We start from the raw sequence: 26,055 nt of genomic DNA on the forward strand, positions 1-26,055 counted from the left end.
AGCTCTACTAGTGAGCTCTTGTTTTCATGCGGGCGTCTTTTGAATCTAAAATATCTCAAAATGTTTGGGATTCATTTTTTTTAAAAAAGTTCAATTGGCTGAAGCAAGCTCTGAGAGTACACCAGCAGTGAAATAAAATAAAGCTTTTATCAGTTAGCTTTTGCTCATTTTTGAATGTACTACTAAGCTCAGGGGGCTGCTCCCACACTTGAACCTTCACGCCTTATTAACTTATTGAATTATATGTAGGGCTTGACAGAGATTGTGTGTAACTGTGGGTGGATGGGTAAGGGCATAAAGAAATATTGTGTGTGATGTGCCAAGGCTTTTTTATTTAAAAAGCCTTAACACAATAACTCTATCTCCAAAGAGGTCTAGTCACCTGGCTACAGTTAATCTCTGCCTGGTAGTGGGCTTCTTGCCCAAAATGCAGTCACAAGAAGATACTCAAGCTTGCCAGGCACTGTAGCGGATGAAGCTGTAAATTGGAAGAACATTATGTCTTAACCAGGAAAACAAAAAACCCTACCTAACAAAACCCAGCAGGAATGAGACTCAGGTTTTCTACTTAACAGGGTTCAGTCCTTTCATCTTCAAAGCTTACTCCCTCCCCCTTTACAAGCATTACCTAATTAATCCTCACTACACCCTGGGGGAAAGGGAAAGAGTTATGTTCAATGCTATTATTTCACTGCTAGTCCAATTAGGCATAATTGTGTCTCATTTAGGCTGACCATTTAAAGGGCAAAGCAAACAGAGGCGGCAACAGATTAGAGAGCATTTCACATAATATTAAGGAGGGAAAAATCAGTATGATTGGCATCATAATTTGTATACTTCCCAGAGACGTGATTCTCATTGCTTCATACATAGTGAAAGGACTGAATCTGTAAACTGTATAAGACTCATTTGTATACATATTTTCTGATAAAACATATTTTAACAACCTGTACAGCAGGAATGCAGTAGATGTTTCCTCATGAAAGTAAGGACAGTAAAAATGTGGATGTAGATTTAGTTGATAATCCTGGTACTTAAATTCAGACAAACAATTCTGGTGTCCAGATATATAACCAAAGCATTAATAAGTGTGATGCGGGGAGTGCTTTTGAGTCAGCATTGATTGCTGGTGACTTCAGAAAGTCCCTGCCATTTTATTGGCAAGATTTCAGAAGTGGTTTGGTATTGCTTGCTTTTGAGAGCTGAAAGACAATGATTGGTCCAAACGGCCATATAGCTTGTATCCGAACCTCCACACTAAACTTTTATCAAGAGTATTTAGGGAAACCAAATTTTGAAAAGTGTATTAGAACCATCATTTAAGTATAACTTTAAGTCTGATTCCAGCTTCTGATTTACCATCATAGAATCATAATACTATTACCTTTACATAAAAATGTTATATATTTTCAGATTTCATATAACCTTTATAAAGCGCAGCATACATTATGAAATACTTATTTTCTTTAAGAAAAGAGCACTCTAGATTAAAATAACATTTAAGAAGAAGCATGTGTAAACCAAGGTATTCTTGAGCAATCACTGAAATCCGTAAATTTGAGGCTTTACCAATAATCCCTATTCAGAGAAATAGGAATAAACAAGAAAGCAGACTAGTACTAATTTATTTTTTGTATATGACTTCTTTCTGGAAGAGAATAAATGTATTCCAGACTGTATTTAAAATAATTTGATTTATTAACTGACCACATTTTTCAAAAATCTGCAGCTGTTGCACCTGAATTTGGAACGAACATTTCATTGGAGGACAAAATCTTCAAAAATGTATTGTACTATACAATCACCAGGATCAACATCACAGATTGTCCCAAAGGTGCTTTTTCAAGAGGCAGCTGGACTTTCTTGTTTTTCTTTTCTTTTCCATTTATCTCCAGTCTACAATACAGTCCTTTCAGCAGTCCCAAAAAGGCGCCACATCCATTTGCACTATTCAGGTTTTTTTGTTTTTTGTTTGTTTTTTATTGGATTTATATACCACCCTACTCCCGAAGGACTCAGGGGGGAGTGAACAGCCACAGAATAAAACACATAAACACAAAAATTTAAAATAGAATAAAAATGAATTAAATAATTTGGCTGAGACAAATTTAAAATACCCAATAATTTAAAAACAAATTAAAATGTACATTTAAAAGGGGAAAAGATTTAGGCCAGGCCAGCTTGATGAAATAAGAAAGCCTTGAGCGCGCGATGGAAGGTGCGCAGATCCGGGATCCTCCATATCTCTGGGGGGAGCTTGTTACAGATCATAGGTGCCCCCACAGAGAAGGCTCTCCCCCTAGGGGCTGCCAGTCGACATTGTTTGGCCGACGGCACCCGGAGAGCCCCTCTCTAGGGGAGCGTACTGGCCGGTGGGAGGCTATTGGTGGTAGCAGGCGGCCCCGTAGATAACCAGGTCCTAAGCCAACCTAAAGGTGATAACCAAAACCCGAGGACACAGATAAACCTCTCCAAGTGGCCTCAATAACTCTCTAAAAGAATGCAAATGGCCAGCTACCTGCAAGGAATATAAATCCTTCCATTCCCAACTATCCAGTCAGAGCTGAAGAAGCTTCTTGGATAAGAAGCAAAATGTCTTCAAAAAAAAAACAAAAAACAAGGAAGTCCAGTTGCGTCTTGAAAAAAAGCATCTTTGGAACAACCATGACCTGGATGACTGAGAATCTCCATAGATATTTAACATCACAGATTCTTTTTTCATTTCAGTAATCATATTGGCCACTGTTTTGAAACTTTCACAATAATCCAGATGGAGCATGGTTCCAATGATACAGGTGGGACAAATAGCAGCTATATTGCCAAATAAATTGAACAAAATTGTAGAATGTCTATAAAATATAAAAGATGAATTCAAATCTGTAGAAAGTTATCATATTTAACTTAGTATCTAAATCAGTTTGTGCTGACTTAGGGATTCACTGAAACATACAATTTGTATGTTTACCATAATTTTCTATGTGGTAACCTTTTGTGTAAAACTTTATATCTGAATCAAATAATTAAACACCCAGCCTTCCAAAACTCTTTTCGATTGTTTTGGGATATATCCTAATGGCATTTTTAGACAACTATAAAAATTTTGATTGCTTAAAGAAGAAAGACATTATGTATAGTGAAAAGTCATTCTGAACTTTAAAAAAATGTTTGAACAGATCTTTATGTCTTGAATATTTTCTTTTGAAAATTCATAGGAATTCCCATTTGATTTAAAATTTGATTTAAGAGCAAGAATGGTGATTAATAGGTCTTTTGGAAGTGTACACAAATACCTTGAATACCACTACTAACAGATCTGTCATAAATTTAAGAATCTAAGGAATTATTCTGGGAAATATTTATTTTCCAGGAGTAAATCCATGCTGCAGATTTATATGCTATACAAAGACTGAATGCTATGCAAATTAATTTACTACTAAGTTACTAAGCAGGCCCAGACCTGGTTCAGTGTTGGATGGATGCCTACCAGGGAATATCATGGTTTTATGCTAGAGCTAGACTAAAGGTAAAAACAACTTCTCCGAAAAGCCAAACCCTAAATCATTTCTGTACTGTTACCAGAAAAACTTCAGGAACTGTTCAGGAAGTCAGAACACCAAAAAAGGTGTTACTTTCTTTTTTTTTTTACTACACAGAAATAGTATACCTGTGAGTATATACCTGTGGTATACATGTGGGCCACTAGTAGTAAGAATCCAGGTGTCAGGGGAAAAGGATTGTAGAGATTGTGTTCTCTTGTTTCAGCAATCCCTAAACCAAAGAATAATTGTTCTAGTGCTGTTGACACTTATAGTGATCAGCTAATAACATTTGGGAAAGGAGGATGGGCAAAACAGAGATTCATGGGACAGTTAAATGGGGGATGTAATCCCTGCATTGTGCAACAGGATTTTCACAAAAGCTCATCTGGACAGTCTGGATTGTTTTTGTACTTTGTAGATGCAGTTGTACTTTGTAGATCACTCCTTCATTTCATATGTTTCCAGCGCCCTCATGTTCACTAATTTATTATTGTTAAGATAAGAACATATATAGAATTCTGCTTATTCTATTTCAGAACTCTGTGTTATGCAAGTGACCTGCTGGATCGCTCTAGGAAGCTTAGATGTGTGACAGGAAGATGATCTCTTGCTTTCATTACTGCTCTATAGAAACGAATGTTTAAATTACAGCTATGATATCTCATAGTCATGGCTAGTCCTTTTCTCCATGATAAAATAATGGAATCCACTTTCAATCTGCCTAAAGTGATAGTCATTACCATATTTAATAGATGAGAATACCAAAGTTTGTCAGACATGACTCCGGCATTTAATTCTAATAATTGAACCTAAACTCTAGCATGAAGGTGAATAAATTGCTTACGTAGTTATAGCATACTGTCCATTTCATCTGCCTTTAGATTGATATATTATGGTTATTTCAAACATATGTGAAGAAGATACAACAAAGACCATATGTACAAACATAATGGGGTTGAGCATTATGAAATTAGGAAACAATGGCAACATGTATATATGATCATAAAGAACTGTGCATTACTATTTGTAATAATATCCAAATCATATACAAGCAAAGATGCAATACTATGTAAATAATATGTAAATAATATGTAGTTATATTTAACACCACGGACCGAAAAATGTTGAATTGTATTTCTATATTTCACAATAAAAACCAATTTTAAAAAAAGGAAACAATGGCAGACCTTTATATTTGCTCTAAAGAAGCAAATTGGATTGGATAGAGGAGTGAATTAATGTATCTGACAGGTTTCCATGTTGTTCAGTTGAGCCCACTTTGGGCAGAGTTTGGGATGAATCATCTTTTGTTCTCAAATTCTTTCTCTAGTAACTCTCCTAGCCTAAGTGAATTCCAGAGAGTAGGTCCTTCATATTACCTTTGGTAATGAAAATATTTGGTACTTAAATGATATATGTGAACTTGGCAAACTTGTTCTGAGTAGCTTGAAAATATGTCTTTGCATTTTTGCACAGGAATATGTTCACAATACTAGAAAACTCTAGTATTATATTAAATTTTTTAATTTAATCTTTGTATCTTTAACAGCAGGATGATGGACTACTTTCCAGAGACGCAGTTCACCAGAGGGAGCCTAATGCTATTTCCTTTGCAAAAGGATCATTTAAAAAAAACACGTTTGAAATACGTTTGTACTATAGGTTGATACATTTTTCATTTCTAAAATCCAAATGACAATCATAAATAGGCTGAAGATAATCATATTAAAATCTAAGTTGTGTGGGGTTTTTTTTTTTTTTTGAAGAAAGTATAAGCTATCTAATAAAAGCATATCCATTAATTATAACTGTAATATTTTCCGGATGACCAATTTTTACTAAGGTGATTGGTTGATATTTGCTGTCGTGGTTAATTAGGGACAAGGTCAGAGAATGCTAATGTTCTTTGATGGAAGTTTAGTTCAAATACAAATCAACTCAGAGAGTTTTCTCATCTTTCCATCAATCCCTGATAAGTGTGGCGCTATTAAATCAGTTTGATTCTTATTCCAGCTTTATAATACAATGCCCTTCCATCATTAATTTAGATCATATATAATATCCTAAGGCCAATGGCAAATTCGGTATAAACAGAACCAGAATCTGTTAAACCACATTTAATAGGTTCTGACTCTTGTAACATGAATAAAAGTTTGCTGTAACAAAACCTTTGAATTTATGCATTTAGAGATATCCTTCATACCAGTAAATGTACCTTTTCAATATTCAGCAAAAGCAACCAGTTATTAATACAGAAGGTAGGTTTTTCTATGTGATTTTTCTCTTTATATAATCAACATTTTTAAACATATGGACACATTAATATTTCTTTCAAAACCAGTAATGTTTCATAAACACTATCTGTGTAGGATAGAGACAAAACAATCTTTTAGAAAACTCTTTGGAAGATTTGGAATTTCTATTTGTTCATTAGCTTTGTTTAATAGGAACCCTGATGGCACAATAGTTTCTGTATGTGCTGTCACACACACACATATACACCACAGCTGTGGTGTTAGGAGCCCTTATTAAGGCTTCAAAGCCAGAATTAGTATTCCCCTGCAATTCCCTTTGCCAATATTAGCACCCCTCCCCATGAGTTCAACAGGCTTCTCAAGAAAAGCCAGCACCAGTACACAGCACAAAGGCAAGGGAAGTCCACGAGGACTGAAAAGCAAGTTCCAGAATTCAAAAGTTCAAGGTGTTCTGACCTAGGCTTCCTGATATAATAAAAAGCACATAATTAGTCCCCAAACCCCCTTTTTTTATTTTAATGGCTGTGAATTCCTTTCATTCACAGCATGTGCTGAATCACCAAGTTTATAAATAGTCCAATAGAAGTCTGCCACAGTCCTTCGGATAAGGCTGGTAAACACCCACCTTTATCTTTTTTGACATGCTGCCAAAGACCTAATTGGCAATTATCTTGGCAAGGCCACACAGAAACACAAAATCAAAAACAGTGCTTCAAAGTACAAACCACACCATCCACAACGTTGCTTCCTGCAAAGGCCCACGTGCCCTTGCTCTTCCTTTATGTCTTATGGGAGGGGCCAATCATCTCCAAGCCTTACTCCCGAGTCGTCCTTTTGTTTTAGCTGTTCTTGCCTTCTGGCAGCTCTGCGGATGCGTGCACTAGGAACAGGCTCCCCCTGTTCCTCTGCCTCTCTGATGTCTGACTCTAGAGGCTCCGGAGTCTGCACATATCTCCCAGATGGCCGTGGCCCCATCTCTGCCTTTGATGCAGAGCCCTCGTCCAAGCCTTCCCCAGACTCCAGGACTGGCCCATGTTCCTCCCCATCCTCCTCATTGTCCGACTCTGCTGCCAGCTCCGCAGGCTGCTGGCGGACCACAACACAAGGTACAGAATCTAGTTTGAGTGCCAAGGCAAGAATCATGAAGGCTGAAGAAACAAGGAAACAGACACATTATTTCCAGTGTTGTTTCACTCCACTCGCTGAGCTAAATAGCTGTTTCCCAATACAGTCCATCAAGAGGAGTGAGGCTGCCGCCTTGCAGGTAGCCTGGCTGACTTTCATTGTGCCTGCCTCCTCTCAGTCCTATGTGATCTCAGATTGGGAGGAAGAGGCAGTTATTATCCATCTCTGATAATCAGCTGCAGCTGATGCCCTCTCCATCTGAAGCCTCTGGGCTTCCCAGCTACAGCTGTGCCTCTTCTGTCCCTAGCTCAGCTGGCCGCTCATTCAGTCACTCCACTGTGCTCCTCTCCTCCTGACTCATAGCCGCTGGCAATCTCTGAGTATTCCTCCACATACCCCTGAGTCTGGCTCTTTATGGTTCGAACTATTGTCTGGGGAAGTCATCACAGGTTAGTATGCAGTATTGCAGGAAAACTCTGCCCACAGCCTGGAGTTTGATCCTGATGGGTCTCAAGGTTGACTCAGGCTTCCTTCTTTCCAAGATTGGTAAAATGACAATGCTGATTGTTGGGGGTAATATGCTGCATCGTAAACTACCTAGAGAAAAGACGAAGATAATGACCAAAAATATGTTAAAAAAACAAAAAGAAGAACTGAGGGAGATTTCAAAGATGCAGGTCACAAATAAGGTAAAATACTTGGTGATTCAACTAACAGCAAGATGTAGTTCTCTTAAAGAAAAAGTAAACTACCTAGAGAGTGCTATAAAGCACTATGAGATGGTATATAAGTCTAAGTGCTATTGCCAATAGCACAGTATATACTAAGAAACAGATAAGAATAGAGAAATCAATGAATCTTGATTTCATAAAAAAAATGGCTTAGTGACACAATAGCATACCTTCCCATGTAGGAAAGTAGTAAGAAATGCTATGTAGGAGGCAACATGCTGACCACTAGACTGTGGAAGAAATTTTGGTATCTACTTTTTAGAAGTAATCGGAGGCAATGAGAAAATAGGTTTGGAAACCATAGGCAGTTTTTCAAGATATAATCTCACCTCTGAAACCACTGTAGCAGCAAATCAGTGCTAGATTTTCAAAAGGCTGTACTTTTGTGAGCATTTCTTGTATCAAAATTTAATATCTCCTGGTCAATGGCCTATAACAATGGACAGTGCAATTTCCTCAGTTATGAAGATGTCATAAAGTCTGATTGTCCTGTCAGAAATCATGATGCTAGATGTATCAGAAGGGGCTTCAAACAACACATATATCATTTCTGTGTGTGCCCATCCTATCAGTGTTTAAATTACTAAAAGCCAAAGGGTTATATCTTCCTTATTTTTGTGATAATTTTAGATGTTCCTCAAATGAGGAACATGACTTATAGGTCTTATGAAAATCATCTCACATTACTCCCCAAATCAAAGCAACAATTATTAGGGGTAGGTCATTGCCCTGAATTTGGTTTATGAATAAGAGAATCACTTGAATTTTGTTTTCTTCAAATTTAATAGATTTTTCTCTTTTTTAAACACTTGTACTCGGGAAAATCTAAAATACATTTTTTAAAATACAATTTATCACCAATTTATTGGTGATATTTTACTAGATATTTACTAGATATTTTACTTATTTTACTAGATGCAAGCATATAGCTTATAGAAGAGTTACTTGATTGGATATGTCAATCCATCAACAAAATGTTGCATTATTGCAATAATGCAACATTTTTGTTGATGGATTGACATATCCAATCAAGTAACTCTTCTATAAGCTATATGCTTGCATCTAGTAAAATAAGTCAACTTGATATAGTATAAGTACAGTAAACAGAAAAAAGTACACAAAGATAAACAAAGTACACAACTAATAAAATACAGAACACCTACATATTCTATATATATTTCCTCCTCTGAATCTCCTCTACCAGATCAGGGAATTTTTGTGAAGTTTCCCCCACAAATAACGTTGAGATGTAATTAGGAGTAATTTAATTGTATATAGGAAAGGGGGGTGACAATTTTCTGTAGAAGACAAGGTATTTTAGAAATATCTCACATTTTTGGTGCTGGGCAAACTGGTAGTTAAATTATGCGAATCCCACCTCTGATATGTATGTGTATGTATGTATGTATGTATGTATGTATGTATCAGGGGTAAAATCCAGCAGATTCTAACAGGTTCTGGAGAACCGGTAGTGGAAATTTTGAGTAGTTCGGAAAACCGGCAGTGGAAAGTTTGAGTAGTTTGGAGAACTGGCAAATACCACCTCTGGCTGGCCCCAGAGTGGGGTGGGAATGGAGATTTTGCAGTATCCTTCCCCTGGAGTGGGGTGGGAATGGAGATTTTGCAGTATACTTCCCCTGCCATGCCCACCAAGCCACACCAAGCTCACCAAGCCACGCCCACAGAACCGGTAGTAAAAAAATTTGAATTTCACCACTGGTATGTATGTATATGTATATATATTTCTATATTGTAATTATATGTTACCTTTTGTCATAAAATCTTTATTGTTTAAAAGCATAATTAAAGTAAGAGATTGTAGTATTGTATAGTATGGAGAGTAGTTTTAAGTGCAAGAAATCTAAAGATCAGTTTTTGGCACTGTTAAGTAAAACAATTGAGATATAAGGTTGGTAAGAGTACTGGGAATTACCTTTGTAGAATCCAAACACATTTTATGCAGCTAGACTTCTCTAGGTTCCCCGGGGAAGGAGGATGAGTATTCAATTAATCTTCAGTGTGTATGTGACCTAATTGAAGGAAGACCACCTTCAATGACCTCATGTCACTTGTTCCATTCTCTGAGTGACAAACAAGCGGTAGTAGTGCTTTGATTCCAGAAAGAGGCCTAAGAACGAAAGAAGGCCTATTCATCATTGAAGATTATATAACTGTGAATTCTCATGCATGAATGGCTTAGCAGAAAACAGACACAGGTTTTTCATTAGCATTTGCTTTGTTTCTCACATTCCTGAAATAAAGCCCAACAGATGTGACTGTATTTGTAGAACAGGCAGCACACACATTAGAGGGAAAAGTCAAGGCTATTTAATTGAAACATATGGGATAACAGCAGTGACACTTGGCAGGTATCTGGCACAGTTTGATGGTTTTCTTTTGGCTTTCAGGATCCTTATCAGAGTAATTTTCCAATATGAACAGCATAGCAAGCCAACACAATCGGGCCAATTGATCCAGTCTCCTTGATTTGAAACCTGATGTTCTTGAATATTTTAAATTCTTCCAAATTCTTCTTGATATCAGAAGATCATGCAAACAGTAACTATCATTCCACTGCGCAAATGATAAATATGGTGGTCCAGACAATAGAAATAGACGGGGAGGGCCTTCTCTGTGGGAGCCCCAGCCCTGTGGAATGAACTGCCCCCGGAAATACGTAAGATCTCCGACCTCCGGGTGTTTCGCTGCGCACTGAAGACCCTGTTGTTCCGCCAGGCTGGCCTATCAACATAATTTTAAATTGGGGTATTTTAAATTTCTGGGATTTTAAATTGAACCAAATCTATTTAATCATTTTAATTTTTAACTGCTGTTTTGTCTTGTGTTTTTAAATAGGCTGTACACCGCCCTGAGTCCTTCGGGAGAAGGGCGGTATAGAAATAAAATTATTATTATTATTATTATTATTATTATTATTATTATTATTATTATTATTATTATTATTATTATTATTATTAATAATAATAATAATAATAATAATAATAATAATAATAATAATACCTTAAAGAATAGACTACTAAGATTTCCAATAAAATGAGGACATCCAAAATTATATGGGGAATGTAAATAATTTATTTGCAAACATCAACTATCCTATTCAAGTATTAAAGTAGAATAAAGCTTCCACCCTTTTATCTGCCTTAACCCACTATCTTATGCAAACCAAGGTAAAAGCCCTTGAAAAGATTAGAACTAGTAAGCCAAGCTGTAAAACCATTTGAGTAGACTGATGCTACAAAGAAAACTCTGGATAATCAGTTTGGTGGTAACAGAAAAAGAAAAGGGAAACAAACAATAAAAGCAAACTTTTCTTTCAACAAAATCTAAAGCTGTTTTAAAATTAATATTTAAATGTATAATAGAATTGCACTTTATTGAGGAATTCCTTCAGGGGAATGATGTAATTTTTTTCTTCATCAGAACTAAATAAACTGATCTAATTCTGCAAGGCCTACAGGAAGGTGCCTTATTTCAGATTGCTTCTTTATCCAACTAGGATGCATCTTTGTATTGGCAGTCCAGGCTCTTCTTTTAGTGTTTTGGCTAAAAACTTAATCTGGATGTTTTTGCATGCAAAACAGCTGCTTTGGTATCGCATAATGATTCTATTGAACCCAACTCATTTTCTATCCAAAACAAACAAACATTAGGAAAATAAAATTCTAAACTAAATATATATTTGGTCTCATCCAATGTGTTCTTAGGATACTTTTCATCTTCTGGTTTGATCTAATGATTTAAATGAGCTTGGAGTCTAGTAAACGACAAGTGAAATTAATACTAAACTTTTCCTTCCTTAGAGAAACTTCTTTTATGGAAATGTTGACACAGAGATGTTTGCATATTTATATATTGTGAGAAAAAGCAATCGTATTAAGAACCAAAGCAAATGAAGATAGTTGAAATAAAGTATTTGTTTTGCATATACAAATGAATTGATCGTTGACTTCCTCAACCGCCCCAAATAAAGGCAGATTACAGGTTACATACTTTTTGTTTGCTACATAGAAAAGATTAAGAAAACATTGTAAATCATACTATGACCTTTATTGCTGGAATGCCTCTGATAATACCATTTGGGGTGACCTTACCAGGGCACCTCTGCATTCTATTAAACAGGATACTATTTTGTTTGTAGATACCATCATTATCAACAATGCCATTTATTGTGCTCATGTACTCCCTTCTTTCACATCATTAGGAAAGACAACAATCTGCTTTTCATTATCTATGTCCTTGCTAAGGTCACATTTCTAGCTGCCTGCCTTTGCTTACAAATGCACATGTTTACCCATTCCTTTCTTCATGTCCCCATTACTAAATTTCCACACTATCTAAATGCCCCACTCTTAAAAACAGCTGGAAGAAAAAGGTGGTGATTCGGTTGAAATAAAAAATAATTAAGTATAGCAAATATAATCATATTTGTTAAGGAACAGCTTTTCTAACCAAGATGTTCTCAATAGCTTAGGATCTCACATGTTTGGCTTGATTCAGTTCCACTGCTTTAGGAAGGTTATTCTGTCTTCATCTTATCATATTAATATAATCAACCTCAACTTCAGTTGCTGGTACATTAAGATTGATCACATACTATTTTTAACCCACCTCTAGCAATATCATATAAAATTGATTTTGTTACAAGAAAAAAGAATATTCCATAATATAAAGGTGAAGATATATTTAATCCTCCAGTAAGATCCAACCCAGAAAGCCTGTCACCATCAAACATAACTCTACTTTGTAGCCAATCTTTCCAAAGTTACATCACTTTTCCAGGTTTTGATATAAATTGATCTTCAAACTGGGATTTGAGGGTGAGGATTTACCCTATTTTTCAGAGTATAAGATGCTCCGGACTATAATACGCACCTACCTTTTTGGGTGAGGAAAACAAGAAAAGGAAATCTGCCTCTGCCTCCTAGCAATTTTGCCTCCTTGCAGCAAACAGCAAATAGCCTGCTTTACTTTCATTTTCGTTTTCAGCATAGCTTGATTAGCACAAGAAAAAAAAAATCTGCTCGCAGCAATTTACCACCTTGCAGCAAGCAGCAGAGGCCCGCGCAGTGATAGGTAATGGCAATCCCTGCAGCCTGGAAGAGCTGAGAGTCAGGAGGCCAATTCAACGGACAATCAACCTGTGCTAATTAGGCTGTGCTGAAGCTGAAATGGGATGCTTCTTCTTGCTGCTTGCTGCAAGGAGGTAAATTGCTGGAGGCAGAGGCCGAAGGGTGGGGGCCAGTGGGTGGGCAGGGTTACATTCGGTGTATACGACGCACCCAAACTTTCACCCCCTTTTAGGGGGGAAAAAGATATGTCTTATACTCCGAAAAATACGGTATCTGTATTTTATTTCTAAATATAGAAAAATCTTAGGGATTAGAAGTTGGCCCTACCCAGCTCTGTCTGCTCTTATTAAAGCATTTTGCAAAACAAAACAAAAATATTTGTTTTGGTTTTGTTTAAGTTCAGCCTTTCCTAACCTGGCGACTTTGAGATGTTTGAACTTGAACTCCCACAGTTCTTAGCAATGATCATCTTGGGTAAGGAATCCTGGATGTGGAAGTCCACACATCACACATTTATTCAGGTTGGAAAAATTGATCAAGTGTACTATGGCATTAAATCTTTATTTTTTTTTTAAAGAGAAGTTATGTTTACAGAATTGTTAGGCAGGCTGCTTAGTGGGGCATGGTATTCTCTTGGCTTTAATATTTGAAGCTGTACATGTTTAAATCCTAGTTCTCCAAGGCATTGCCTGCTTTATCACAAGTTTGTTTAATTCTTGCAAAATGGAAAGATTACTTTGGCATATTCCCGTTAGAAAAGGGTTCTGTTCTAACTCCTGGGCCTTGGAGTACTCATCATGTGATTATTCCTGTTAAATCCCATGTCTGCACTAATTGTTCAGATAAACATTAACAGGAGAAAAATGTTTTGGCACACAGTATATAATATCAGTGAATATTCTAGCTTTCACAGAAGCCGATACTCATACTATCACATATGTAAAGATTTCTTTCTGGCTTTCATTGCCAACTGAGAAAGAAGCTTAATGTGGTGAGATCTTAATGAGGTTGCGATATGGAATGTAATCCCATGTGACTGAACCTTTTTTCTCAGTTTATAGAAAAATTGAATTTTTTATACATGGCTGTAATATTATTTTAAATATATATATTTTAAAAAATATTGTAATAATTCTGGATTTTTATAGTTAATATTTTATGTCTGGCGAGTAAATAATGATTCACTCATAATGAATATTGTTGCTCGATCTGACATGCAGTACCTTAGAGCAGGAGTGTCAAATTCACAATTACACGTAGTCACGTGACATTTCCCCTCTTCGCTAAACTGGGCGTGGCCAGCACGTGATGCATCCAGCCTTTGGGCTGCAAGTTTGACATCCCTGCTTCAGAGTCTTCTTAGTAGAAATAAGCAGAACAAGGCAAGCCATTTTGATTTCCTTAGATTGTTACCTTAAGGGCAGAATTACCGTATTAAGATTTAAAAAGACACCTGCAAGGTATTCCAAGGCCAGGTTTTAGAGGTAGGTGGACAACTTTTTGTCCAATTTTAAACCATGTGTGCAAGAGGTACGTTCTGATCTCTAATACAAGCTTTCTCTCCATTGACTGCAGTGAGTTGCTCATGAGATAGAGAAGAGATTGCCAGAATGTTTGGTGGTGAGCAGTTCAAAATATATTCAACAGATATCCTCCTTCTTGTTGGCTTTGGCTTGACCCATTGCTGGCTTTAGCTCTGCATACTATTTGCCTCCCAAAGAATTATCCTAAGGGATAACTCAGGTAAACAATTGTCCTTTCCTGGTATATGGACTAGAGCAAAAGCTCTATAAAATGGGTTGACTTATTTTGATTCATGAATAGTCTATTCTTTATGGTATCAGGCAAAAGAAGTTAAAGGATTAGGATTTTGCCACATACAATAATTCAAAGTTATATTTACATTGATATGATCTTTCAGAGCAAATACCAAAACAACTACTTATTTAACTTTTAGCACTATTAACCTAGATTAAACCACTTATAGCAAATAGCTTGATTCACCTTCCCACAATTGTATCTCTCTTAAAATCTTGTCATGCCTGGTCCCTTATTCCAGGTAAATTAAAAAGTCTTTTCCTCTGTTCCATTTTTAACTGACTTCAAGAATATTTATTGCTTAGGGGTGACCATTAATTTTGCACTGTGGAGCTGGGTGTTCCATTACTTTTGTACCATTTAGTTTTGCTGTAGTCTGCAGGCCCAAGATTAATAAACATATATTCTGTTCGGTCTTCAGTCTGATTCTTCTTTCTAAAGCAATGACCTTGATGTATTAGTCAAAGCTCCAGTTTAAATCCCTTTCTCAAAATGGAGATCAGAGCATCCCTCTATGTATTTGTGGTATATAATTTCTCCCTTGAGCAATGTAGGCCATGCATGTGGAAGGAGAGTACAACATTCACTACTGTCCAATATAGAGAACCAATTGGAAACAGGAGACCCAAGGCAAATATTAACCATGGCACCAATTTCTGCTTGAACTCCACAAGGATAAGGCAGTACAAATGTCAAGAATGGGGACAAATCAGTATACAGGGAAGAAGTCCAGAAGGTATCCACATTGTTAGATCGACATAACACACATGGTGTTCAAAAAACAACCTACATTATAAGTTATAGAGGGCTTTTTGGATGAGCTGCTTTTGGATTCTCCTTCAGAGGCTATAGCTGGATCACCTATAAATACAAGAGAGACGGCTTTGGATCTCGATTTGACGTCTTATCAAGTTAAAAACCAGCATGTAATTCAATCAGCTGATATACAAGTCCTAGAAAGACAACCAGGGTGGAGATCTAAACCACAACAAGAAAAGAAGAAGCAGGTTCTACAAAACTAAAAAATTTTTAAACTACAATTCTTTTTTAGCCAACAGATTAATACCAGTTATTTAAGAGACGATTAAATATAATAAGCGGGATTTATAGAAGGCTGATACATGAAAATATAGCTGAGGCAAATTACAGACTTATACTATTTTGAGAAGAATAACAGATCTCTGCAGTGCTGGTGTTTTTGGGATGTGGAAGATGGCCTGTGATTGAGTGGATTGGAACTATTTTGGACTCTCTGAAAAATGGATTACGTATATGTTGAGCTATAAGGCAAGAGAACTATGGAATTGGGGCATGCAGATGATCTGGCTGTTACCCTAACATGGTTGTTGGAATTAATAATCTAGACAAAAGACATTACAGAAGATACCATATGGAATATAAATATAAAATCACTCGGGGGGGGGGTTATATACAGAAATACTTATTAATGATGGGGGCAGATGGTAATTGAAGATACTGAATATACTGTTGGAAGCAGGACTTGATGTTACCCTAACATGCTCGATGGAATTAACAATCTAGTTGAAAGACATTACAGAAGATACTATATGGAATACAAATTTAAAGTCATTCGAGGGTTTTATTTATATATAGAAATATCTTTTAGTGATACGGGCAGAAGAATAAAGATATTAAATATATTATGTATGGTAGACCTGTAGGAAAGTGGGTGAAACAAAATTGATATGGTACAAGGTGATAGGTAACGTTACTGATTGCTTAGTTTAGGAAAAGGGATGTTATGTTTATATATTAATATACTTAAAAGATTTGAATTAAGAGATATATGTATGGGGGTGGAGGAAATGGGTAGATTATGAGTAGAATAAATGCCAAATTAGGATCTATCATATAGTTTTATAGCCGAATGCTGTTTTGAAATATATAGTATACGGGGGACATAATAATAATGTTAGAAAGAAATGTTTAGCACATAGGGGGTGGTGTAAAAGGGTGGTAAAGTATTATACAATGTGATATTAATTTGGATTTCATCTTGCAGAAGCCATGGGGGGAGGGGAGGGGGAGGGGGGGTTAGGGAGGGGGGGGGAAAGGGGGAAAAATTTGTATTTGAAAAACTTTTTCAATTAAAAAAAAAAACCTACATCTAAATACTAGCAAGACAAAGGAGATGGTGCTGGATTTCCAGAAGCACAGAGAGGAACCTGCCCCACTATATATCAAGAGGGGGCCGTGTGGAGAGGTGTCCTCTTTTAAATTCTTGGGAGTGTTCATTAGTCAAGCTCTCACCTGGAAAAACAACACGTCCCTGGTGGTTAGTAAGGCTCAACAGAGACTTCATTTCCTTAGAGTCCTGTGGAAAAATCAGGAGGAACAATAGCTGATGACTTCTTTCTATCGGTCCATGATAGAAAGTGTCCTCACATACTGTATGACAGTATGGTACATTGGTTTAACAGCTGCGGACAGGAAGGCACTACAGAGAGTAATCAATTCAGCACAAGAAACCATTGGTTGCCCTCTAACACCACAGGATAATATCGCCAGGTCTCGCTGTTTCAGCACAGTAAGGAAGATACTTAGGGATGATTCACACCCTGGCCAGTGTCTCTTTTCACTTTTACCATCGGGCAGAGGAATAGCCAGCCAGACAAACAGGTTTAAAAACAGTTTCTACCTATGGGCTGTCAGACTCCTAAACACAATCACAATCACTCCACATACATATGGAAACATATGACTAGTTTTTTCTCCCAATTACTTGTATAAGGATTATTCTCTATACTATTCATGTTGTCTTGTATTTTCTGTTATGGATTGCACCAGTAGAGGCTAAACCAATTTCGTTGTATACATGATATACAATGACAATAAAGGCTACGTTGATGATGCCATTTACTTGACTTTTTATGCAGTAAAAAGATATTGAAGACTTAAGGTTTCCTCAGGTGTTCTTAATAACAACACATGAAGAAGGTAGAGACAGGTACATCTGCTCCAAGTTTACTCTCTTAATCCCATCTCTTGATCCAAAGAGGAAAGATTTATAGTGGCGGTTGCAGCTGTATTAGTTGGAGGTAGATATAATACTATACAGAGTTGGAAACTTGATTGTATAGAATGCTGTAAATCTAAGCTACTGTATAGGTTTTTAAATTATGATAAGTAATAGTCCCCCTTTATTTTGCATTGGGTAGACCTCAGCTTTAGTTTGATAGCACTTGTCATATATTTGAAAGGTAGTAACTTTAGAAGAAGGTCAACACTTGTTCCTGTTCTATAGCATAGTGCACATAAACATCGATTTAGGTTACAAGAAGACATATTCTGGTTGCTAGGGAAAGAAATTTCTAAAGTAAAAGCATTTTCAGAGTGGAATTACTTATTTAGAGAAGTTGTTGTTCTCCCTTTTACTGGATACGCTGAAATAAAATTTAGATTGCATCCCTCTAGGATGCTTTAATTTGGAATCTTGCAGTGGCAGTAACTTGGGCTTGATGTCTAAACTGCAAAGCTATTTAGAGCTTTGTTTTCCTAAGGGAAAAAAATGAAAAGGGATGCTCAGAAGTTGACAATAGGTATTTGAATATACTCCATATTTTCCAATATTTTTTTGCCCCTGAGCCTGGTTTTCTTCTTGCAAATGTTTCCTTACCAAACTAGATAAGGTTAGTAGGATTTTATACTTGCTTTTATGTGTCAGTTGTCCTGCTTGTTTTAAACATGATTGTTGTAAATTGTATTCCTTTCTCTGATAGGCCTACCTGGCTTGGTTGGCTGCACTGTTCCATCTTAGATTGTTTTTCTCCATTATATTGGTCCTTGTCATTTATGTATTAATTGTTGGATGTGTGATAAGGGAAGATGTTTGTGCTTCTTTCTTAGTTCTGTCTTTGCTTTTGTAGACTAGATTTATCTCTGTGTTTGTTAATGAATAATGTCTCAGAATGTTAGACTTCTAGAAATGCTGTAATGTTTTGGGGTTTCATTTGATCTAATGTCAATTGAATCTGTGGTGAAATTTATCTTGCCTTCTGATAGCCAATTGGTGTTCTTAATCTTTTGCCTGTTTATCCTTCATTATGGCTTTTCCAACCGTTGCTTTATAAGTTGTAAATGCCATTAAACATTTATTCTACACAGGCGGAGGTCAGTTAGTACCTGTTGCCTTAAAACTTTTCAAGCCAAAACATTGGCACAAATTCTATATGGAACACAAACAGGAATCTTCGCAAAGAAAGATCTGCTAGAAATCATACAAACAAAATTCCTGTGAGCCATTTTAGCTGCTCCCAAAGGAACATCCAATTCAAATACCCAGTTAAGGATTGAGACAGGTATGCCTCAAATTCAGGTAAGAACTTGGAAGCTGATGATTATCTATTGGCTAAAAATGCATTTCTTTCCAGAGGCACTGACCCCATTAATGTTGACTGATAATTTCCCCTCCCCCTGGAAACAGGCGATAGATCACAAGCGGGGCTCTTATGGGCTCTCCCCAATATTCTTTATATCCCTAGGCTTTGACTAAGCTAAGCAAGTAGTTACTAACAGAATAAAAGACATGGAGTTTCACTTAGAACCAAATAGGATGCCTCTCCACAGTAGGAACAGAATTAAACAGGGTGTGTGGGAACCAGCAAGATTAAGAATATCACCGCCGCTGCACCAACCCCCCTCCTCCCCCCCAACAATATTTGCTCTATAAGACACACAGACATTTCCACCCACTTTTTTGGGGGGGAAAGTGCGTCTTATAGTGCAAAAAATACGATAACTTTGACTAAGCTGATTTCTGATTGTAATAGGTTAGATCAATGAAGGCATACCTTTCATATCAAAAATTCAGAAAATGTCTAACTTGGCTTTGCTGGTTTGTTATCAATCCATAACAAAGACTTGTTTTGGATAGTGAGATGGGCAGCAAATACATTTGATAAATAAATACTTACACATACCATTATCACAAGCTTTTTTAACTGTGTGAGAGCAGAGACTATGTGAGAGCAGAGCCATCTTGTACAATTTCCAGAGGGTCCAGAAGCCATGTGAGGGCACATCATATTCTTGAGCTGCCTCTGAATTCCCTGTGCTTTTTGGAGGCTGTAGAGGCTGAATGTAGTGTGTTCTTATATGGCTTCTGAATTGTTTGGAAGTCATGAGAAGGTCCTACTTTCTTGTGGCCTCTAGAGCTGTGATGGCGAACCTATGGCATGCGTGCCACAGAAGGCATGTGGAGCCATGTCGCTTGGCACACCAGCTCAGCTCTGGCGCGCATGCGCATGCCGGCCAACTGATTTTCGGGCCTTCTGGGCCCACCAGAATTAGGGAAACAGGCTGTTTCCTGCCTCCAGAGAGCCTGTGGGGGTGGGAGGTGGGGAAGGCCCATTTTTCTTTCTAACCTGGCTCCAGATCCTCTCTACGCATCTGGGGAGGGTGAAAACAGCCTTTCCCACTCCCTCGGAGGCCCGAAATGGCCCGTTTCCCAACTTCTGGTTGCACAGGAAGTGACATTTTTTCCTGTCCCACCCTCCAGAGACTCCTAGAGAGGATTTGGAGCCAGGTGAGAAAAAAAAAATGGGCCTACCGGGCCATTGCATGCCAGGAGCGGGTGGGGGGGGTGTCACAGGGACATGTGCGGGGCGGGGTGCATAGAATTATGGGTGTGCACACACACATGTGCGTGAACCTTCCCCGCCCCCTCTCCTGGCATGTGATGGCAAAAAGGTTAGCCATCACTGCTCTAGAGTCTCAGAAAATTGTCTGACAACTTCTTGTGCAGCCTCTGAGGTCCCAGAAGATCATGCAAGAATATTTTTTCAGCCTCTAGGGAGCAGGGTTGTCTTGTGCAATTTCCAAAGGGTACGGGTTCGCACGAGAGTACACTGCATTTTAGTGTGGCCTCTAGGCATGTCACCAAAAATGACACAGCATGTCATAGATTTGCTACCATTGGATTAGAGCATGATTAACTTAATCAGATTTATGCTCTTCATTTGTTTACCTCTTAATTGCTGAAATATTCTTATAATATTCTTATAAGGTAGATAGAAACTTACAATGGGCCAAAATATACTTCCAAAATAAATAAAAATAGTTGTAGTAAGTTGTTCTTATTAATGTGACTGTATAAAGAATAAACAAAGTTGCACAATATGCATTTTCATTCCTTCTAAGGAAGTACCATATGCAGTCATATAGGATTATAAAAGAAAGTTTGATTCTTTGAAGACACAAAGATTGCTCCACTTTATCAGCCAAGATTGAGAAGTACCAAAGAATAATACAGGTGAACAAATACATCTTATCTATTCTTTTTGGTTTTAGTACATACTCACAATCCTATTTCTAAACTCTGGAAATGGTCCTCACCAACATTAAAAGTATTGTAAGGAGAGTAATCTCTAATTTAATTTGAAATAGATGGCAATGAACCTATGGAACTTCTCGGACAAAGATCTCCACTAGCCCAGAATAATTTGATTCTCCAAGGATGGTAACCACTGTCGGTTAGATAAATGTGATGTATTAACTGTCTGCATGATACTGTCTGTTCCAGAGTGGTTAATGTTTCCTCTTTGGAAGACATCCCCTTTTTGCAAGGGTTAGGACAAGTTTATTTCTTTTTAGCTCTTTATGTGACTGCCTGGAATGTAATCATGCTGTGAATGTTTCAGATCTGTTTGATGCTCCCATTGTATCAAATAGCTATACATTATTCTTCTTTATCTTCTGGCAGGCAAGAGCATCTATCTGTATTTGAAAGCATTTCCCCCAAAACAACAGCTGAATCATGTCAGTCCTAGGCAGAAAACTGCCTTTTAGTGACTTGATATTATCACTGTCAAAACAGTCACTCAAAATCATACAAACTTGTACAATTAAGGCATTTTAGTGAAGCCTGAACTCAAGGCTTTTTTTATTCTTTCAAGCCATTTTTTATTCTTTCAAGCGTCCCCTAAAAACGCTTATGATTACTTTCATTGGCATGTTTCTAACTGTGTTCATTAGATGGCAAGATTGTTCCTATCCAAGAAACGACAATGTAATAGGAAATGTAAGACAAACTTTGTAGTATATGTGTATATGTGACTTTGTGTGTGTGTATACACAGAGAAACATACTGTATATAGTTCAGTAGCTTTGCAAATGCATCTTCCCAGATTGAGTGGCAGTGACTGGATTAAGAAACTCATTTCTGCAAGTCACTGAAAATTGAAATCCAAATTTCCCAGTTCGAGCTCCATCCTCTACTGACAAATCCGAGTGACTTTGTATCAAATGGTAACGCAAAATCAAGTTTATAACTAATTTACAAAGCCAAGTGCAATTTTTTCTGAGATAGGATGATATTCACTCACAGTTGTTAAAGAACTACAACAGTATTGAACTATTAACTAGTTAAGCTACAGCAAACAAAGGTCTGCATCTGTAGCATTTCATACTTTTGTCAGAGATTAAAAGTAAACTTTGCAAAACCTGTGTAGGGAGTCTAATAACAAGTGGAAAAAGTATTCTAAATGTGACTTGTACTGAATAACAAAATCTCCAAATACCTGTCTGTTTACTGAATGCCTGCTTTACATTCAAGCAGGTAATATTCAAGTAGATTTGACTGCAGTAATTGGTGCTGAGCATTTTCTTCTAGTTGGCATTTTTCAGCGTGTGCCATGTTTTACCTGTCAGTTATTTAGAATCACACACTCCAAACTATTATTAGTTAAATATGTTTTTTGCCAGTCAGACTTTGAAAATAATATTAAAGAAAGGACTCAAAGCCATATACTAGCTCAGTCATCATAACTGACAGCAGAAAAATGGTTTGGAGATCATGGTAGTTGACATTATAATGGATTTCTAGTCCCCCATCCCATCTCTATTTGTGAAAAAAACTTATACTGTAGACATGTAGACTCAAGGTGAATCAGTGTTAAATGCAGGACTTACATATGTTGTGAAAGAACAAAATTGGGAAAAGAAATCATGTGTCACCAAAGCAGCTTTTTACTCTTTTATAAAATTGTAACAGTTTAATTTATACATTGAAAAGCATAAGAGTCCATTATGCCTAAGAGAGCTATTCAGTTCTATTCAATTTATTTTATTTTGATTCTTTTCCAGATACAGAATGATAAGAATCACGTTACCTGTTAGAATATACGTACATTTAAACATATATCCCTCAGATATAAGGCTTTTCTCTAGAACTATAATGACTTGGAACCACAAAAGCTTTCACTGCCTTAAAATTCAGTAGAATCTTCTGAATCTTTTTGCAATTATGAGATTTTGGAGCTTTTTTGGGGGATATGTGTTTAAATGCATGTATATTCTAACATATAAAGTGGTTATTTTTTTATACATATGATAGTACATCTGATTTCTGCACATAAAATTGTACGGACATTCAAGAATCCTTTATTTAAATCAAGCTAAATATGGAAAGATTGTATTATGCTAGTTTTCTTCTTATTTCAGTTCATTCAGGATAATTTTCTGATTTGCACAACATTTCTTACAAATAAAGAGAAAATCCTGCTTGCTATAACATTAAAAGTGGAGAGAGGCATAGGGCACCAAGACTTACCTTTATACAAGGTGTGCATATTCATGGTAAGGAAAGGAGCAAATGATGATTTATGCATGATGACATCATTTTACAAATGCTGTAGATTATATTCTTATATATTCTGATGTAATTACATAATAGCAATATTTGTACGATGATATCATTTAAATGCCAGTTGGCATCTAATTGGTATCATGATGCATGAAATCTCCTTGCTTGTGTTCACAGATTTCAGAAGAGAAATATTCATAAGATTTTATTGTGGTCTGCTAGCAACCCACGGAGCTAGCAGCGGAGTCGGTCAGAGAGGAGCTGGGGAGGTACATGGGCCAGTCCCGGAGTCTGGGAAAGGCCCAGATGAGGGCTCTGCATCAGCGGCAGAGATGGGGCCAGGGCCATCTGGGAGTGATGTGCGGACTCCGGAGCCTCCAAAGTCAGACAGCAGAGAGGCAGAGGAACAGGAGGAGCCTGTTCCTAGTGCACTCATGTGCAGAGCTGCCAGAAGGCAATAGCAGCTAAAGCAAAAAGGATGACTTGGGAGTAAGGCCAGGAGATGATTGGCCCCTCCCATAAGGCTTAAAAGAGCAGCAAAGACTCTTGGGCTCTTTGTAGGAAAGCAATGTTGCTAAATCTGTTTTCCAGTCGGCATCTCTTGTTTCTGAACTTCATGGGACTTTGCCAAGAAAGGCCTTTGGCAGGGTGCCAAAGAAGATAAAGGTTTGTGATAAGCCCGAAGGAATTTTTCTGAAGGACTTGTTTTTGGAATTAATTTGGACTAAGCTGGGAATGAAGTAATTATCAGCTGTTATAATAAAATAGTTTTGTTTGAGACTAATTGTGTCCTGTAATGACTAAGTGAGCCTAGGTCACAACAGATTTATTAATATTTAATAATATATTAAAATGTGTTCCAGATAGTAATCAAAATATGTGTCATAAACATGAGTACAACACACATCAAATGCTGCCCTTTCAAAGAAACTTAAGAAACAATGGACTAAGTAGTTAGCTGTTGCAAGAAGATTGCACAAACTGATGACAAACAATGACACGACAAAGGAACAACAATGGTGCATTGGAATATCTGCAAGAAGTACCATTCGTCTGCAACAAAGAACTGGTGGGACCACAAAATAGTCAAAATAATAGAAAATGAAGAAGCTAAAATATTCTTGATGACAGGCCAATCAATCTAAGTAATAATACATGTTTATATAATTTCATTTTTTTTCATTTATTAGATTTCTATACCGCCCTACTCCCGAAGGACTCAGGGCGGTGCACAGCCAAACAATAAAAACACATACAATACAAAATTTAAAAAATAGAATAAAATCAAATTAAATAATTTTGGCCCCGACAAATTTAAAACCCCAAACTTTTAAAACCAATTTAAAATTGAATATATAAATACTAAAAGATGTTTAAAATTTTAAAAATCTTTTATAAAAGAGGGGGGAAATTAGGCCAGGCCGGCCTGGTGAAATAGTAAGGTCTTTAAGGCGCGGCGGAAGGTAATAATAATGATAAACCATTAAATAGAGAAAGTAATAGAAAATGAAGCTAAATTGCACTGGAACTTTAGAATTCAAACAGACTGGCATTTGTCACATACCACTCCAGCAGTGGTGAGATTCAAGTAATTTAACAACCGGTTCTCTGCCCTAATGATTTCTTCCAACAACCAGTTTGCCAAGCTGCTCAGAAAGTTAACAACTGGTTCTCCCGAAGTGGTGCGAACTGGCTGAATCCCATTACTGCACTCCAGACTTAACAAGTGTAGCTGACTCTGATTGCTTGGCCAATAGTCTTGAGTCCTGTAGCCCATTTGTTACCGATGTCTAAGAACTCCAACATCAAGCATGAACCTTGTTGACTTGGGTGATGACTGATTTGGTAACCCTATATCTATGTCATGGTAGTGCCTTATTGAGAGTTTATTATTATTATTTATTGCTAGATATAAACATTCATTGGTGAGCTTCATAACGGCAATATCGTATATGCAGCTAAACTACTTATTTCCATTTTCAGCAGATGTGCATAGCCATTTCTATTTCTTTACATAAAAAAGGAGAAAGATTATCTCAATAGAGTCACTTTTTCATGGAATAGAGGAGGAATATAAATATTCAAATGAAAAAATAAATAAATAAATAAATTTCCCATTAGGCTTGTCATGCATATTCAAGCATCTTCAAGATAAATGACTGAATTGGATGTTAGAAGAAAGTAATCTAATGGAAGAGCAAAACAAATTCAAAGAAAGAGGTTAATCTTGAAGAGAAGTACATTTCCATTTTGGGTGGGGCAATTTTAATGTTGCCTTTATTGATTTAAAGGCAACTTCACGTCCAATCCCTGCAAAAAGGCTCAAGGGAAAATAGCATGCTTTCCTCTGATAATTGACATATCCTCGATTTGATTATAGAAGTAATTAATAATTCATGAAAATAATTCAGTGGAGGTACGTTGCAGCACTCAGAATGTCCTTCTTTCTCTACAATTCTTATTGAATGGGTTGGGGGCAAGGATGCATTTGGCACTTATGCTTTTCAGTTTCTATATCACTTTCTTGTGCTAGCTTTGTTAGAATTGCCATTTCAATGCCAATTCTTATGCTTTCCAAAAGACCAGTCTCGTTTCTTTAGTACAGGGGTCAGCAACCTGCGGCTCTAGAGCCGCATGTGGCACTTTCACCCCTCTGCTGCGGCTCCCTGACACTCAAAATATGTGTCACAAACGCCAATGTGCAACACCCACTGGCACGATTTACTGAGCTTTTCAATCCCCAGTAGGCCAACCATGGATAAATTCAAGAAAAGAAAAGTTTCAGAAGAAAACAGAACATTTAATTCAACTGCATATGCTAGTTTTGTGGCTGCTCAAGAAATAGTCAGGCACGGGAAGGGTTTTGTGGCTCCTGGTGTTTTCTTTTCTGTGGGA

At 37.0% G+C, this 26,055-nt stretch overlaps 1 long non-coding RNA gene across 1 annotated transcript in view; it reads right to left on the reverse strand.

Annotated features, from left to right (window-relative positions):
* Positions 1 to 6,535: 6,535 nt before the first annotated feature.
* Positions 6,536 to 26,055, reverse strand: part of LOC117664389 (uncharacterized) — a 58,622-nt gene continuing 39,102 nt past the window's right edge. Inside the window, exons 4-5 of the long non-coding RNA XR_004591028.3 lie at positions 9,584 to 9,778; positions 6,536 to 7,516 (exon numbers count right to left, since the gene is read on the reverse strand). This is a non-coding gene — a long non-coding RNA (uncharacterized LOC117664389). The remainder of the gene's footprint in view (positions 7,517 to 9,583; positions 9,779 to 26,055) is intronic.

Source organism: Pantherophis guttatus, chromosome 5 (assembly GCF_059756535.1).
Source record: "Pantherophis guttatus breed Tessera chromosome 5, ASM5975653v1, whole genome shotgun sequence".
In the NCBI taxonomy this organism is placed as follows: domain Eukaryota; kingdom Metazoa; phylum Chordata; class Lepidosauria; order Squamata; family Colubridae; genus Pantherophis; species Pantherophis guttatus.